At 34.8% G+C, this 19,016-nt stretch overlaps 1 pseudogene; it reads right to left on the bottom strand.

The window, feature by feature from the left end:
- Positions 1-13,152: 13,152 nt before the first annotated feature.
- Positions 13,153-14,557, bottom strand: LOC109453737 (tubulin alpha-1A chain; annotated as a pseudogene).
- Positions 14,558-19,016: the final 4,459 nt, after the last annotated feature.

Raw genomic sequence — 19,016 nt, 5'->3', positions numbered from 1 at the left:
CAACCCAAAATAACATCATAAACAAAGAGTGAAGTGGTCTCCGGCGGTGAATAAGGAATGCAAATCTGTATATGCTGGGACCCATCAATCTGCAGGTATCATGGTTTCACATAGGCAGCAAGAAAAGGAAAGTGCAAATAGGAAGTACATTTATGAATATCTAAAATAAAGTGAATTATATATGACAGGAGATTAATTTGCCACTATTCCCCAGTTCATGTTCAGTTGTAAAGCATTTTCAAACAGGGGCATAAATGTCTAGCAGGATTATTTCTTGAAGGATTAATGGGTGTGTTCTCTCTGCTTCCTGGTGAAGTCTCCCACTTGCACCCTGAGCATTCCACTCTCCTAGACCACATGAGTTAGGGAAACCACCCACTTCAGAATCACCAACAAAAGTCTAAGATGATACAGAAAGGGAAGAAGAGAAATGGAGAAGGAAATGAGAGGAAGGAAGAAGAGGGCAGAAAAGGGAAAGAGAAATGAGCAGAACTGCTGATGCATTGCTTTTGTTTCCCATGGAGAGGTCTACCAACAGATGAATTGCAGCTCTTTGATTTGGACACCCAATTGCAATTAAACTGTCCTATAATCTAGAGAAGCTACCTTTGATTTGCTCACTCCCAAATGTCTCATTCTCTGTAACTGACCCACCATCCTATACTTTTGGCCACTGTTCTAGGCTCCCCCAACAGACTTAGACACCACGTTCTCTGGTGGGGTGGATGATAGTGGTGGTGTTAGTGCTCTTTCATTGCAGGGGTTTGGGTTAGGGGGAGCTGAAAACAAGAAACTGGAAATTGTCATTCAACCCTGGGCATCGGTGAATCTAGGATCCCTGTTATAAAGCCATTGATTCTTTTACTCTTTTTTTCAATGCTTTTTAAATTATTATTAGTTTCAGGTATATAAAACATCATAATGATTTAACATTTACACCCCTCACAAAGTGATAACCCCCCCAAGTCTACTATCTCTCTAACATCATACATAGCTGTTCAGTATCATTGACTTTATTCCCTATGCTATTCTTTACACCTCATGAATATATATATATATATATATATATATATATATATATATATATATATATATATATATATATATATATATACAGTTAACATTCAATATTATTTAATTACAGTTGACATTCAATATTACTTTATATTAGTTTCAGGTGTACAGTGCAGTGGTTAGGCATTTATATAATCTATAAAGAGAAACCCTGCTAAATCCAGTACCCATATGACACCCTACATAGACTTTACAACACTATTGATTATATTCCTCATACTGTATTTCACATCTCCGTGACTATTTTGTGACTACCAATTTGTACTTTGTAATCCCTTCAACTTCTCTGTCCATTTTTTATTGGATTGTTTGTTTTGTGTGTGTATGGTAAGTTATATGAGTTTTTTAAATAGATTTTGGATATTAAACCCTTATCAGATGCATCATTGGCAAATATCTTTTGCCATTCAGTAAGATGTTTTTTGTTTTTGTTTTGTTGATAGTTTCCTTTGCTGTGCAAAAACTTTTTAGTTTGATATAGTCCCATTTCTTAATTTTGTTTGTTTGTTTCCCTTCCCCGAGGAGATATATCAGTAAAAATATTACTAAGGGTAATGTCTGAAAGTTTATTTGTTATATTTTCTTCTAGCAGTTTTGTTTTGAGTTTACATTTATGTCTTTGATACATTTTGAGTTTATTTTTGTATATGGCATAAGAAGGTGGTCCAGTTTCACTTTGTTTGCATGTATCTGTCCAGTTTTCCTAGCATCATTTATTAAATACACTATCTTTACCCCAATGTAAATTCTAGCCTCCTTTGTCATAGACTAAATGACCACACAGGCATGGATTTATTCATATTTTTGCTAAAGGTATAGAAAAGACCAAAAGTAGAAGAAGCATTTAAGGTTTCACTCTTTATAGCAAAAATAACTTAGAAAATTGTAAAGCCAACTTCACTATTAATGACAGATACTACTCTCTAAGAGAAAATGGAAGAAGAAATTGTCAAAAAATTTTTATCGAATGATGTTTTAGTATGACAAATTACATTAATTATGTATTAAAGGAAGAAAAAACATTACTAGTATGTTGTAGGTGTCTGAAGATATTTTTTAACCTGTTGAATGAAAACAACTGTTGCTACTATGAATACATTATTGGCTTAGACACAGTACAGATATGAGAAAATCATATCCTTTTCTTTGAAAAAAATAAACTTTTTACTTAGAGCAATTTTAGAATTACAGAACTATTGTGAAGATAGCACAGAGGGTTTCCCTATACTCTACCTCCTATTTCCTCCATTATTTACATCTTACATTAGTATAGTATCTCTATTACAATCAATGAACTAGTGTTAAAACGTTATTATTCAATGAAATCCACTCCTTATTCAGATTTCTAATACTGGTCAGCTATTTTGTAGAATGTCCCTCAATGGTAATTTGTCCAATGTTTCTTCTTGATTAATCTGTGGTTATGTTTTTTGGGGGAGGGAGATCAGAAAGGTAAAGTACCAGGAATTCATATATTTTTATTCTGTTCATCAACGAGAAACTTGTGCTACCAGGTAGAATATTTTTTATTTGGTTCCTGTTTGTTTTGTGGCCTCGGCTTTTATGGCTATGGCCTTGCAAGAATGGTTGGGAAAAAGGAAAGGGGTTACTCCGTACAACAATTTAAGTGTACTTTAGCACTAATCTACATATAACTTCATTCACAGTGAATATTTTATGAATATTGAAATGCTTCCTAATTTGATTTAATGTATCAAGAAATAGTAAAAATGTTAATTTGGTCCCATGGTGGCCACTAAATCTGTTGTTCAATGAAAAAGTGAGCAGTGAGTTCAACAATCTGCTTTTCCATGTTAATGTACTCTTTCTGTGCTGGGTAAGGTGCCTACCTGATTTTTAATAGTTCTTGTTGATGTTAATATGCTCTGTCCACACATCAATATTTTCCCTAAATAATAGTCACATATTTCAAGTAATTTCCTCAATAGCATATCATCAACCATATATATTGATATGTTAAATTACTTGAGTCTGTTACTCACAGATGAAATAATGAAAGGTTTAATGTTGAGGATAAGATATTAGGATTTCCTAAGTTGATCATGCAACATTATATTTTGATTAGTTTCCTATCGGTTGATTATATTTTTCACTTGTTGAAGAAATGCATCAATGAGATAATATCAAGTGAACTTAAAAATCACATTAAAACACAATAAACGACCATGCAAAATAAAACTTTAGAAAGGAAGCTGGCATAGGTGGATTAGGATTTCATGCATTGATCTTCAAAGATACAGGGTGCATATCCATTTCTCTCTTTAAAGTAATTTAGAAAATGAATGTGTATATTTTTTAATTTGGCAGTTAATAAGTCTGTAGGTAATTTCATTTAGCCATTATTGAACCTAGGAGGACTTTCAATGTCCATCCTTAATGTTGACATCTTATCCACTAACTGCCTGTCTTATTGAAGACTCCACATTTCATAGACAGGAGTAGCAGAGCATTCTCAGTTGGACAATAGGGAATCCTTAGTCCAAAATCCAGCTATTATTGCAATAAGTGACAAACTCCAGCATCAGGAATTGCCTTAAAAACAAACCCTAAGACCTATGAATTCGTAATGAGTGCCATTCAACCCATTGCCTGCAGGGCAGGCCTGCAAAGTATTTGTTACTGGAACACGGAAAGATAAATATAGAAATTAAGAAAAGTTTGGAATCTTTTATAAGAATTTGACAACCTACCGCACACAAGCATGTGATCAGTTGACTCACTTTACTGAGCAGGGATAGACCAGTTTTTGTGAAGTTCATCTTGTGGAGTATATCGATGTGCAGTGAGATGCTATATGTAGTGGATCACAATACAACGTGGGATATTTTAAAGGTAGTTTATAAAGAATAGCTCAAAAATTTATATAAATCAGAACAAAAGTATCATTTTTTTAAGTTGTTATTTTTGCATCATTTTCGGTTTTAATTAAGGCTGGTTTTCAATATATAGTTTAACAGTATTGGATAAAATTAGGAAGGGACATTTATATCATTTATTTTTACTTCTAATTCACAGATGAAACATTCTTCACTCATCTATTTTTTCAAGAAGAGGTAAAACTTTTCTAAATACCGCAGAATGATAGTGTAAAAATAAAATCCGAGTTTAGATAGGGAAGCTTCATTCAAAAGCACAACTGAAATAGAAGGAAGGGCACTATTGCAATAGGGAGGGGGAGACTTGCAATAGAGGGAACCTCTGACCATGTGATCTGCAAGTCTCCAACATTACGCAGTATATATGCATATATATATATATATATATATATATATATATATATATATATATATATACACACACACACATATACTGAAGATACCAAAAAAATGTATACAGGTGGACACTTTGGTCAACGTTGCTGAAACAGTAGTTTGCCATAATCAGAAGTATCTGGATGGTTACCATTCAGATACTAACCATTCTGATGCAAACCATTCTGAGCATCTCTTGTAATTGCAGAAGTCAAAGGTGACTTGTATTCATCTTTTGTTATTGGTATATATTAAGTATTACAATTTTAGTAGTTTTTTCCTTTCTTAAAAAATGTATACATTTTTTGGCAACCCTGATTATTTATATATATATATATATATGTGTGTGTGTGTGTATACATACTGCCTAATGTATATATATGTACACACACACACCATATATATATATATATATATATATATATATATATATATATATATATATATATATCTTTAACAAAGTGAGTAACAAGGCCAGAAAGAACTGAGTGAAGAGGAGGGGAATGAGTGGTGGTGTGATCAGACTGTTGGTCAAAAATGTCTTTCTTTCCATGAGGTCAGCTGATTCTTGACTCCTCAGAGGGGCTGTTAAAGGGTTAGTCCACATTCCAGTTGACTCAGGCTGGGCATGGGTCAAGTTCAGTTCACTGTCTTCTGAAGGGAGGAGAGAAACAGAAATAAAATATTCTCAAGTAAAATTACAAGACATGTTGTCCATATTGGTCAGTGAGTACACATAGTTTAGCTAATCATGGATGAGGCAAAGAATGGGGATTTGGTTTGTGTCTGGGCTTATTATAGGTAAAAAAGGTAGAGGAGGCAGCCTTGACTCTTAACCTAAGTCAAAGCGGAAGAATGGTGGGTCTTTGCAGTAAGTTGTTTTACAGAAAACCCAAAGGTCAGGGGTTAGCTCTTAAATGTCACGATTTTCCAGGAGCACAGAGATCAGGTAGAGTTTAACATTTTCAGCCTCCATTTGCTTAAGTCAAATGAATATTATTTATCATTGAGCAACTCAGAGGTGATTATACACCAGATTGAGTGGAAGCAAGTTCTAAGAAATAGGCTCCTGAGGACTCTTGTTGGCATTGTTCCTGTAAAATCAGTTAAACCAACTGTTGAGAGATGGTGGTAAAAGTCAGTGTGTTAGATGAAGGCATCTTGAAAGAGGAATGTCTAAAATGAAAAAGATAAATATTAATGTAAGAGGTTGTGATATCCTGGAAAGTATCCAGAACAGTGAATTCCAAGAGGTTGATGGGTAAAAACCTTTCAGTTATGCAGTACCGCTTATTAAGTTTCTTGAAGCTAATATCAATGTTTCTGGTGATGTTGTCTAGTTATCTCCTCTAAGAGCACACAGGACCTGAGCATTTTATCAGACTTCCTGATGACCCAGATAGCATATTGTCCAGGGAGAAATCAGGCCCATACACAGTCTACAGCGGTGATGAGTCCTTAAAGTTACAAGTCTTCAGAATTTAGCTCACAGTGCTTCTTCAGATGTTGGGGAAAACAGCCTGCTATAAGGCAACCCAGAGTCTACACAAGAATTAAGTTAGTCAGATTTTATCTCTTGGTAATATCAAGTTAGGAAGGAAAGAGAAAAATTGGAAACATTAGTTGAGGTATAACTAGATATTGAAGGAAACTGGAAGAAATGAAAATATTGTAAGGATTGACTGTACTTCCCAGATGAAAGGACTCCGTCCAATTTACATATTAGGAACAAAGCTGGTTTTCCATATTCATCAGTTATTTACAATTTTCCAAGTAGTGGAAGACAGCTCAAAACAATGAATAAGGTCAGAATATGATAATCCACATGGCTGAACTATAGTTTTCCATTGAAACACAAATTTCTCCCTATAATCACTGCTCTTTTGATGAAAGATAATGTCAAATAAAGAATACTCCTAAGGCTTGGAAGCCAAGTCAAGAACTCACCATCAGATTTCACTTGCAGTACCTATAGATTTGGGTGAACTTCTCTCTTCTAAAGTTCCCTAAAATATCCCCAATTTTTTGTGCCTGCAAGGAAATGCTCTTCCTTATTCTGCTGCAGGTCTGGAATCTCTGAAAGCTAGGTACATCACTAGTTTTTCCAACATGACTATGTGAGCCATGGCTCGATAAAGTCAACTTAAATTCCTTAAAAGTGTCTGGTCATGTCTGATTGAAAGTATCATTTTCAAATATGACACTCTAGTCAAAACCTTGCTCGATGACCACTATTTCTAATTATCTCTTCTTAACAAAGGAAGACAGATTCTTATTGAACTTAAACAAAAATTATATTGCCATGAAATCAGAATATTCAAATAATAAGAGTTTCCAAAATCTGGAGTGATCCAGTGGAGAGAGAAGGATAAATGTTTCATTTCTGCTCATGTGCACAGTCAACTAAAGTGTTAGGATTCATAGAAGAACACGAGAGAAAAAAGAGTTTCTTTATATCTAGGAAATAGGATATCAAAAAGTATCAGCAATACTCCAAGCAAAACCCATAATCATTCTTCATCCATCCATTCATTCCAAAGTAATTAATTCTTGTTCTTATTGATTTGGGATTAACAGTCTCATGAAACCATCTGCTTCTGCACTAGAATTCTGAAAATCCTGACTCAGTCCAATGGTATGATGTCAGATTTACTCAAGCAATGCCATCTGAAACCTATGTCCAAGAGTACTTGGTGTAGTAATTTTCTAAGGATCTCTCAGACAGTCTTTTTGAACACAAAGCATTCTGCTATGTAGCTGATTTTCAAGTGCTTTCAGGGAATCATGCGAATAAAACAAAAAACAATGTGTGGAGGATGTAAGGCTTTAAAATATTTGTGATTAGCTTACTTTTGATAATTTTCAAAAGCAAACGTCTGATGAAATTTCACTAAAAATTAATCAACTGACAAGAAAATTTGCTTGTTTTTTAACATGCAAAGCAAAATAAAGGCAATCAAAAAACTTTGACAACAAAAAATTGTAAGGTATACATAAAATGATTGTAAAGAACCTTAGCATAAAGTGAGAAAATCTTGTTTTCTCAAGTAATTAAAGTCATGATAAATTCAAAATAAAGCACAAGAAACAATTCTGACATGACACAGAATTTTTACCTTCCAGGCAAATTATTCAGAATGTAAAGCTACACATTTTATGGCTTCTTATTAAGAGCAGACCAATAATTCAAGAAAATTTGTCATTTTAATAGAGATAAACCCAGATTCTAGTTTTGCATCAATATACTATTTTGTACAAAAGCACTTTTCAAAAAATTCTTAAAAATAAACCCATCAAAGCTTTCATAGCTCTGAGCACAGCAAATAAATTTGTGGCTCCATGAAACTTTACAGCTTTCTCTATCCATTCAGGTTTTGTCCTGTACTTTTCTCTTTTTCATATGGAACAATTAAACATTTTACACTGGGGAAAAATTACTTCCTTTTTCCTTTAAAAACAAAACAAAACAATAAAAAGCACAACACTTCCTGTGTACCTTGTACAGAAACTTGTTTTTCTCTGCCAGTATTTCTTCTAGTAGCATCTCACTAACATACATCAATTATAAATTTTACTACAATAACTTCTATTTCACATAGAAAACTATAAAGCAGATACTTGTGAAACGTCTGTCATAGACCAGAATTTTGTATTAGAGTTTAGGAATATACATCCTCCATATTCTTATAATCATTTATATGCTTGTAATATAACTTGTCAATGGGGCAAAAAATGAACTAATTTGTTAATAAACCCAAATACATACGGCCTTAAAATTAGGCTTAGTATATAATATTTCAGTATTTTATCTTGCTTAGAAATGATTTAGATGTTTAAAGAATAGTCATTAATTAACCTAATTTAAATAAGTCTAAGATTCTGTTACCAAAATATCTTTGAGATTATATCTTCATGCTGATATATCATATAATATAATTACTATTGAACTAAAGTTTGTCAAAATAATGATTCAATTTGATTAATCATAAATTTACATTTTTCATCATCTTAAACATCTAGTAATGTAATGCAAGCTTATTCAGTCAGTACCATGTGGTAGTTTAGAAGGAACATATCGAAATGGAAAAAAACTGTATTAGCCTTAATTTTTGGCAATTTTAGGTATATCCAACTTATTTAAGCACTTGTTTATCTTTAAACCAATCAGAATAAAACTCCTTTAAGACATTTTATAATTTAATGTGGCAATATCATCCAGAGATAGGAAAATTTTGCACACATCTAACTTACATAAATATGCACATACATACATTAGCCTGCTTGGGCTGTCAGAACAAAATACTCTGTTGTTTTTTGTGGTGATCCTGCTTTCACGGCTCTTGGTGCCTCTTCACTGGGGCAGACTGGCCCACTGAAATCTAGAGGTGGTTCTCACTGTCTAAAATTGAGGAAAAATCAGCTTTGCCTTCTGGGCCATGAGAATGACAGCCCTGATAATCTCTGAATTATATTTGGGGACATTCTTACCTTTTCTTGAAGGACAAAGCACACATAATGTCTCTTCCTCTTCTTATAAGAACATCAGCTCCATTAGATTAGGGCTCCACCCTTATGACTTAATGTAATATAATAACCTCCCTAAAGTCTCTATCTCCAAATATGGCCATATTGGAGAATAGATCTTCAATATATGAATTTGGGGAGAATAGTGCAATTCCAGTCATAGAACATACATAGAATATATGCATGTGCACACAACAGACAGACACAAATACAGAGCTTATGGGTTCAAGTCTAAAATTTTAGCCATTAGTCAGATATATACACAGATATACAAAGCTCACTGGTTTATAAAAAGGCTTGGCTCTTGTTTTTGCTTTGGATTTATACGTGGTTGTTTTGTGTTTTTTATTTTGTTTGTTTGTTTGTTTTACCAGAATTGTGTTTCTGGTAGGTGGGGCAATTTGAGGTTACCTGCTCAATATTATAATATAAACATAATAATATTTATATTATTGTTTATATTATAATAGTTATTGGAATAGTATAATATAAACCTCAGCATGAGGTTTGAAGATATTTGTGGCAGAGACCTTTAAGATTTTTTTTTTGCTCTAGTATGTAATCTTATTTAGCCTGCAAACTAAATTTTGGACAAGGGACCAAACAGAGTGCAAATGGCCATCTAGGTGTCTCAAAGCTCATATAAGTAGACACAACATCTAGCTTGTTTCCAATTAACTTTTTCAGTTTCAGTGGTTGTTTTGAGGGTTCCTAAGGCTCTTGAGAGCCCCCAGTGAGGTGGAGGGGCAGCAAAAGCTGGAGTTTGGAGTGGCTGTAACGAGTTGAGGGGCTAGAGTGGGAAAGAAATGGTCTGGCAGAAGTGATAAGAAGGGTGGAGGTATTGAGGATGTTAATGGGGGAAAGATCAAAGGATTCACAGGAACTAAGAGAAGATCAAAGGTGGAAAAAAGGAAGAAAGTAAAAGAGTGGGTGATAGTACTGGGAGGTGTTAAAAGTGGTTCCACAGTAAAATCTTGTCATTTCTCAAGATAGTGAACAGAATTAGTAATTGTTTTGTACTAAATGTTTATACACCCCCACCTCCAATTTATGTTGTTGAAGCCCTAACTTTGAAGGTGATGGTATTTGAACATGGGACCTTTAGAAGGGAATGAGGGTTAGATGAGGAAATGAGGTCAGAGCCCTCATGATGGGAATAGTGCCTTCAGAAGAAGAGACACTAGAGAGCTTGAGCTCCATCTTTCTCTCCATGTGCAAGCACTGAGAAATGCCATGGGGGTACACAGCAAGAAGGCAGCCATCTGCAAGGAAAAGAGTTCTCACCACACCTAACCATGATGATACCATTATCCCAGACTTCTAGCCTCCAGAAATGTTGAGAAAATAATTTTCTGTTGTTTAAGTTCCCTAGTCTATAATATTTTGTTATGGCAACCCAAGCCGACTAAGAGTCAGACAGTTCCATAATGGAAAAACATGTAGTCAATGGGGGAAGTGGAGGCAGGGTGCCTAAAAGAGGGAGAGTCAGAGATAATTGAATCAGAGATAAAACCTTAAGGGAGCTGGGAAAGAGGTCAACTTGATTAATTCCCTCACACTCTTACCAAAGAACAAAGGAAAAAAGGAAACCCCTCCATGCAATATCCAGTTAAGGAGCTAAGGGAATTCCCTTACACAATCCCCAGCTTGAGGAGTCAAGAAAAAACAAAAAAAAGCTTCACAGAGGGGCCCCCAAATTTTCTATGCATGAAAGAAACCAAGTAACTCCTTATCATGGTACAACAGACAAATGTCCAGAACAATGGATGAGGAGTTGAGCCTCATCTTCAGTGGTGAGTTCCCGGCCAGAAAAAAAACAAAAAACACAGAATCAGAGAAGCTGGAATGAATATGAATAAAGACAGCAGGGTTCAAGGGTGGTCAACACTCCATGTGAATCACAGCACCCAAAAACTTTCAAATGAAGACAAACTGGGAACTAGGTAAGGAGAGATTTTACTGAAAAGACTATTGCAATAGAGAGAGGTGAACTGTTGCGCTAGGGAGATCATTCCAATTACAACATTTACAATTGGTTCACAGGTCAAGCAGAAAGGAAAGAGCTAAATAAGGCTAGAAGCATTGGGTAGGTACAGATGGTTGAGCAGGGGGTGTAATCAGACCCTTGATCAGGGAACTTCTTACCCTGTGGTCAGCAGATTCTCAGGTGGGGCCTCTATGGAAGGTTGTTCCATAGTCTGATGATGGCCCAGTCTGAGGGTGTGTCAAAGTTCAGCGTCTTGGAAGTAGGAGAGAGGCTTAATGAAAGTTTGGTCAAGTATTTTGTCCAGAATAGTCAGCGGATACAAATAGTTAAGCTAATCAAGTATGAGACAAAGAATGGAAATTTGGAGGCTCTGTGTCTGGCCTTGAGTTAGGTAAGCAAAGGACATCCTTGAGTCTTATCTAAGTCCTATGATGAAGAAAGATGGTTCTTTGCAGTAAACAAAGAACACAATTGGGTGGGGGGATTTCTTAACTGCTAATGATTCCAAGAGCACAGGGCCCAGGTAAAGATGAACCTTGTCAGTCGTAAACGAAACGATGGCAGTGGAAAGAACTCTGAAGTCCCAAAGAAATACTACTAATTGTACTTAAATGTATGATCTCTTGTGTACCAAGTTCAGTTTTGTAGCCATAATTGGTGCAGGAATGTTAAAACTAGTGTCTTATTTGTGGGGTCATAATGTGGCTAATGAAGCAACAAAAGCATCAAAACCTTAACAGAAATTATGAGCAAATTATAAAGAAATCATTTCCAAACAAAGCAAAAAAAAAAAAATATTTGAAGGAAAGAGTATTGAATTAAAGACTGATAGAAGCAGGTGTTTCATAGTTTACCTATGAACATTAGCACTTGGCAGGATTCTAATAAAGTAACAGTCAGCCAAGACTAAAAATGTGGAATTGCCATGACATTATGTTTGCTCAGAAATATTGGGTAGATTTGTAGTAGAGAGGGTAGTGAAAATACCACTTTTCACTGATACCATAATGATCTATTTTAGGATAGGCTAATGATAAGGAGGACAATCTCAGAACAAAGCTATCGAAAGTATTTTTCATTATGACTTGATAAATGCCCAGATATGGCTAACATGGAAATATAAAAATATGTGTATGATTTGAACACAATAGTAATGGGAAGGAGGAAAAATTTTTTTCAGTTTCGTTGCTGGAAACACAACTATCATATTTTGCTGTGTATAATGTTCTCCCAGTATAATGCATTCCCACATTTTTGGCCCAAACTTTCAGGGGAAAAAAAATCTTTTGTTTTAATTTTTTAACTCAATTTTTTATTTGTTTACATTTAGGTACTTGTTGCTTGTATTAGAAAGGAATTTTAGCATTTATTTTTCAACATATTATGGTATAAGAAATTTTATGTAACAAATAACTACAAAACACAAGAACAGATACAAGGTACAATAAATTTTATGTGCTGGTAACAAATTTACAATACTTACTCATCATAAAAGGCCAAGAATTCTTTGTCATTGAAAGTTCAACAAAATCGATTACCATATTCCACAGTATCATTTTGCATATGGATATTGTTATTGATTTCTAGAGTTACACTTTTAACTCATAAGCATAAATAAAAGAATTAAAAACATTTATATAGATATGGAATTAGTACTACCCATGTATAATGCATATCTTTATTTTTCCCTCACAAATTTGGGCAAAAGACTGCATTATACACGGCAAAATATGGTAGCTTTTTATATTGTATAAAAATATAAAAGAATGTATTGTTTAAAAATGTGATTTTGAATTTAAATTTTTGCAGGAGTATGTTCTACAGAAACAGAAGTGTGTTATGTGATATTAGAAAAACCTTCAGAAATTGTTATGTAGATTAATGAGTATGTTTGTAAATTAATTGATACACCCTTCTTCACAGAGAAAGACTTTCTGTGAGAAAAAAAAATGTACCTAGTGACATAATAACATTAATTACAAAAAGCTAAAACATTGAAATTGAAGTTATTATTATATAACAATATGGACGCTGATCATAAACAACTGTTAGTGCAACCTAATAATCAAACGTTCTGTTCAAAGTGTTTGAATTACTCAATAAACATTTAGTATTTCTACAAAATAAAAATAACTTTGATCCTAACTTTTTATTTTTTAAAACAGGGAATGTTTTGTTCAAACCGATCAGAGAAATGGATAGGTTAGATCTGTAACAAAGCATCGTGTTTTAAAACATAGGCCAGTAATTGTATATGAGAGTATACACTGCTACATACAACTGATGAGACCACAGCTTTTCAGTGTTTAAAACAGAATAAGTTTCCCTGTAAAAGCAGCACCTTTGTGACATATTAACTTTAGTATTCCTCTTCTTCTTCCTCACCTTCTCCTTCAATAGAATATGTACCAAACTCCTCATAATCCTTCTCACAGGCAGCCATGTCCTCATGGGCCTCAGAAAACTCTCTGTCCTCTATGCCCTCACCCATGTACTAGTGAACAAAGGCACGCTTGGCATCTCTCAGGTCAAACTTGTGGTCCAGGCATACCCAGGCCTCAGCAATAGCTGTGACACTGCTCAGCGTGCACATAGGTCACTGTACTTCAGCCAGGTCTCCACCAGGTACCATAGTGGGAGGCTGGTAATTAATGCTAACTTTGAAAGCAGTGAGGCACCAGCCCACGAACTGGATGGTATGCTTGGTCTTGATGGTGGCAATGGAAGCACTGACATCTTTGGGAACCATGTTGCCATCATACAATAGGCAGCAAGCCATGTTTTACCATGGCAAAGATCACATTTCACCATCTGGTTGGCTGGTTCAAAGCATTCATTGATGATCTCTGCTAGAGAAAGCTGCTCATGTTAGGCTTTCTCAGCAGAGATGACAGGGGCATATGTCTCCAGAGGGAAATAGATGTGGGGACAGGGCACCAGGTGAGTCTGGAATTCAGTCAGGTCAACATTCAGGGCTCCAACAAATCTGAGGGAAGCAGTGATGGAGAACACAATTTGACCTATCAACCTATTCATGTTAGTATAGATTGGATGCTCAGAATCGAGGTTTCTACGACAGATGTCATAGATGGCTTTGCTGTCACAATCAGAGTGCTCCAAGGTGGTGTCGGTGGTGAGGATGGAGTTGTAGGGCTCAACGATAGCTGTGGAAACCTGGGGTGCTAGATAAATGGAGAATAAATGGAGACCTCTATCTTGTACTTCTTGCTATAATCAACAGAGAGAGACATTCTATCAGCAGAGAGGTGAACCCACAACCAATTTTCCCACAAAAGCTGTAGAAAACCAAGAAGCTGTGAAGACTTGTGCTCTGGTCAGCCAGTCCGAGACAAGGTCAATGATATCATTGCCAATTGTGTAGTGCCCCTGGGCATAGTTATTGGCAGCATCTTCCTTGCCTGTGGTGAGCTGCTCAGGGTGGAAGAGCTGGCCATAGGTACCAGTGCATTATAGACCATGGGTTCTAGGCCTACAAGCGCTGCCCTGGGCACATGCTTGTCAGGGCCTGTTTCACTGAAGGTGTTGAAGGAGTCATCTCTTCCCTCTACCCCTCAGTGGTCTTGTCACTTGGCATCTGGTTATGGTGCTGGATGCCATGTTCCAGACAGTAGAGCTCCCAGCAGGCATTGCCAATCTGCACAGCAGCCTGGCCAACATGGATGGAGATGCAGTCACACATGGTTGCTGCTTTCCAGCTGCTGAGTGGATGGCTGAGAGGAAGAGGAGGGACTGTTGTACCTTACACTGTGACATTTAGGCTGTTGATATAGGAGAATCTGCCTAGTCCTAACTTTTTAAAGCTATAAATTGGACAGCTGTTTTCATATTGCATCTATTAGCATTTGTAATATTCTTATTTTTTGCATGAAGAAGAGGACTGCAACATGTCTTTTAAAGGCAGATAAGATCAAAGAGCAAAACCAAAAGTTAGAAGTCAGAAACCATTCCCACAGATTCCTTAATGTGTATCTTAATTTAAGAATCATTATCAGTTAAGTAGAAAATTTAGATATTACATATCTGTAAAAAGTTATTACTGAAAAATAAGAATTGTACAGAAACTTTTGAGTTTTCCAACAGAATGATTCACATGTTGGCAACCTATGAATCTGGAATTATTATCTTTAATCATAAAATAATTTAAATTTAATCATAATTTTACCAAATAAATAGTTGGAATTGCTACCGATGAGTAATTGAAGATGGATTTGGAAAAGCAGCATAACTTGCTTCATTTTGGATAAAAGTTACAAATAAGCATTCTGAGATTGACTGAAATCATTTTAAATTGCATTTTGCATTCAATTCAACAAGCGTCTCTGAGGCTGGCTTCTCTACCCATATTATCAAAACCAAGTATAAATACCATGGAGATATACATGATCTGATGCAGGTACTGCTGTCATCAATCTCACCTAGATTTGATAAACAAACAAGCAAGAAGCAAGCTCATCTGTCATATTAAATACTCTAAGTATTGATATGCATGGTATTCATCAAAGTGTTTAAAAAGAGGTTTCACACCATTTTACTCACAACTTTTTGTTAATGTACAGTTTGAAATGACAGAAAGATAGAAGTGTAGTAGTGATTCTCTCCCTTTTTGAACAGTCAATGAACATGTATGGTTTTTGTAACTCTTTTTCCCTATGTTTGTGGAATTTGCTGTTTCTTTTTCATGCTTGTATTTTCATTTTATTGTTAGTAATTTATTGTTATATTTTACAAAGCACTCTAGGTATGACAAATTATTAATTAAAAAAAAAAAAAAGCAACATTAGTCCTGCATTGACAATAACTTGAAAAGCATGGTTTTCAAGAATTATTTGATATGCTGTCCTAATTCTGGGCTCTTGCCTTTTACCCTTGCTTTCATCAACTTCTATGAATTAAAACCTAATGCTTTTGTGCCCACCCAAAGATGCCAACACAAACAAACAAACAAGGCTAATGCTAATGTCACAACCCAGACCACTTTAGCCTCCCTTAGTGAACTAAAAATCACCCCAACTTAAAATTATCTCTGATAACTCGTACATTCTCTTCATTATGTTTAGATATGAAATGGCTCTACCCACTTGTTTTCTCTCAGGGACTACCTTCAAAAGGTAGGCACGAAACTGCAAGTTTGAAAGTGGCAAGGATCATCTGGGAACAGAGGTTTCATAAAAACATACTAAAACTGTATGTTTTTGCCATTTGAAAATATTTTCAGGACTCCAAAATATAGAAGTCATAACTGTCAAAAAATACCCACTTTCTGTTATATGCCAAGCATATATAGTCATGGTTTTTCAATGCACTCATAAAGAATACAGCCAAAAAGAAAAGTAATTAAATGTCATTACAAATAAATAATTTTGATTCTGCAAAGATTTATAAGATGTTTTAGATTATGGGAAAACTTGCAGGCTATGTATTGGAGCATATAATGGGTGGTATGTTAAGATGAAAAATGGACCTCAAAAATGCCTACATCCTAATCCTAAGAATTTATGAATGTTACCTTTTATGGCAAAGTGTATTTTACAGATGCAATTAAGTCAGGAATCTTGAGATGGGGAGATTGTCCTAGATTATGTCAGTAGGTCTGATGTAATCATAAGGGCTCTTATAAGAAGAGGAGATGAGAGTTGCTAGTAGGAGATGTGACCATGGAAGCAAGAAGGTGAAACGAAGGAAGGAAGAAGCTACGAGCCTAGGTATGCAGGTGGCTTCTAGAAGGTATTATAGAAAAGGCAAGAAAACATATTGCTCCCTAGGGTCTCTAGCAGGAACCAGCTCTGCTGACACCTTGATTTTAGTCCACTGAAAATCATTTTGGACCGATCTCCTGAACTGTTAAAATAATAACCATTATTTGAAGCCATTAAGTGTGTGATAAATATGAAAGTACTACAGGGACCTAATGTTTGTGGGTAAGAGGCAGATAAAATTTTCTGTAAGAAAGAATATCTAATCTGAGGCATAAAGATAATGCAAAAATTAGCTTTCCCTGGGAGAAATTCAGATAAGGGGCATATAGTATACGGACTTTTGGATATGATTATATCTAGACATAGTCCTGGATTATTTGGACAATGCCCTAAAATCCCAAGGCACAAGGCTGGCTCCAGCATAAGAGATGGAGGGAGTTATATGGTGAAGGGCAAGGCTACAGGGAGGGGTGAATAATTGGGGCTATTCATGCAGTTTACTACACTGTAGTAGAAGGAAAGAATGAGTACTGGGGTGTAACAGGAATCTCAGCCACAGCTGTATATGAAAATCTTAAACCACAAGCTAATTTCTTTTTAAAATTCTCTATAAGTTTAATATACTCCAAATATTTAGCATTGCAGATGGCAAGCCTAAGGCTAGCCTGGATTTCGCTCCTCTTAGATAACCATTTTTATGTTCACTGCCTTTATTTTTAACTTGCAATGCAAAAAAATTTGTCTGTTGTGTAGGTGTATCTCTTTTGCATAATTTAACATGAGCCATGAAGGATGTTTTTAATCTGTATACTCAAAAAGTTTGGGAAGGTTCAGAATTTTTTCTTCAAATTGTATCTTTATGAGAAGGTTCTTTTTTAAACTACAAATGCAATTTCTTTAATAACTAATTATATTCAGATTTTTATTTTTTATTTAGTATGCTTTGTTTGTGTTAATCAAGGAATTTGACCATATCATCTAAGCTGTTAAATTTATTGGCACAAATTTATTCACAATATTTTCTTATTTTCCCTTTTAAAGTCCATAGGATTGGTAGTTCTGCTCGCTCTTTTATTCCCAATATTGTTTCTTTTTTTCTTTTAAATCAGTTTGAGTAGGGATCTATTAATCTTAGAGATTTATTTAAAAAAAACAGCAACTTTGGTGTCATTGATTTTCTTGATTGTATTTTTCTTTTTTCATTATTTATTCTGTTATTTTTAGATCCTTCCTCCTGCCTATTTCTGGTTTTATTTGCCTTTTTTTTCTTTCTAGTTTTGTAAAGTGGAAGCTTAGATCATTGATTTAAGATCTAATTTTTTAACATAGACATTTAATGAATGAATATACTTGAAGCAGTTGTTTTGTTGCATCTCATATATTTTTGTATAAAGTGTTTTCATTGAGTGAAATGTAGTTCAATATATTTTCCAAATTCTGTTATGACTTATTGTTTGTTTCATGGATTACTTGGAAGTATGTTGATTAATTTCCAACTATTTTGGGATATTTCAGTTATCTATATGGTAGTGAGTTCTAGTACAAATAACATAATATGATTTCAGCCCTTTGACATCACAATAGATTTATTTTATGGTCCAGATTATTGTCTATATTGGTAAATGTTTCATATACAATTAAAATAAATGTGTATACTTCTATTATTAGGTACATCTTTTCTCCCTCCTTCCTCCATCTTCTACCTCTCCTTTTTTCCTCCCTCCCTCCCTCCCTCCATCCCTCCCTCCCTCCCTCCCTCTCTTCTTTCCTTCCTTCCTTCTTTCCTTCCATCCTTTCTTTCTTCTGTTGGTCATTAAAATTTTCTCTTCATTTTAGCTTTCAGTAACGTGTTTATGATATACCCAGGTGTTTTTCTTTGCATTCATGTATTTATTCTTCCTGGGGTTCTGTGAGATTCTTGAGTCTATGGTTTGTTTTCACTTCTTAATTTAGGAAATTCTCAGCCATTATGTCTTCATATAATTCTTGTGCTTTATTTCTCTCTTTTTTCTTTCCTGAGAAATATATTTCAATCATATATATATTTCCCAGGTCTTGGATGCTGTTTTTATTTTTTAAGTATTTTAGTTTGAATAATTTCTATTGACATATCTCAAATTTAATGATTCTTTCCAGTGCTAGGCCTAGCTTTATTATAGGCCTATTGGTAGATTTCTTCATTCTGTGATATATTTTTTTTCCCTTAGCATTTCCATTTGACTCTTTTTTTACCCTAAGAGTTTATGTTTCTCTGCTGAAATTCTCCACCTGTTCATGGATTTTGCCCACTTTCTCCATTAGATTATTTTCATGTTAATAATAGCTATTAAAATTGTTGTTTGATAGTTCTGACACATGGAGTAGCTCTCATCTGGTTCTGCACACTGTTTATTTCTTGGTAATTGATTTTTTGGGTTACTTTTCTATATGTCTTGTAATATT

Source organism: Rhinolophus sinicus, linkage group LG02, assembly GCF_036562045.2.
Source record: "Rhinolophus sinicus isolate RSC01 linkage group LG02, ASM3656204v1, whole genome shotgun sequence".
NCBI classification, from domain to species: domain Eukaryota; kingdom Metazoa; phylum Chordata; class Mammalia; order Chiroptera; family Rhinolophidae; genus Rhinolophus; species Rhinolophus sinicus.
This window is presented reverse-complemented; position numbering and strand designations above follow the sequence as displayed.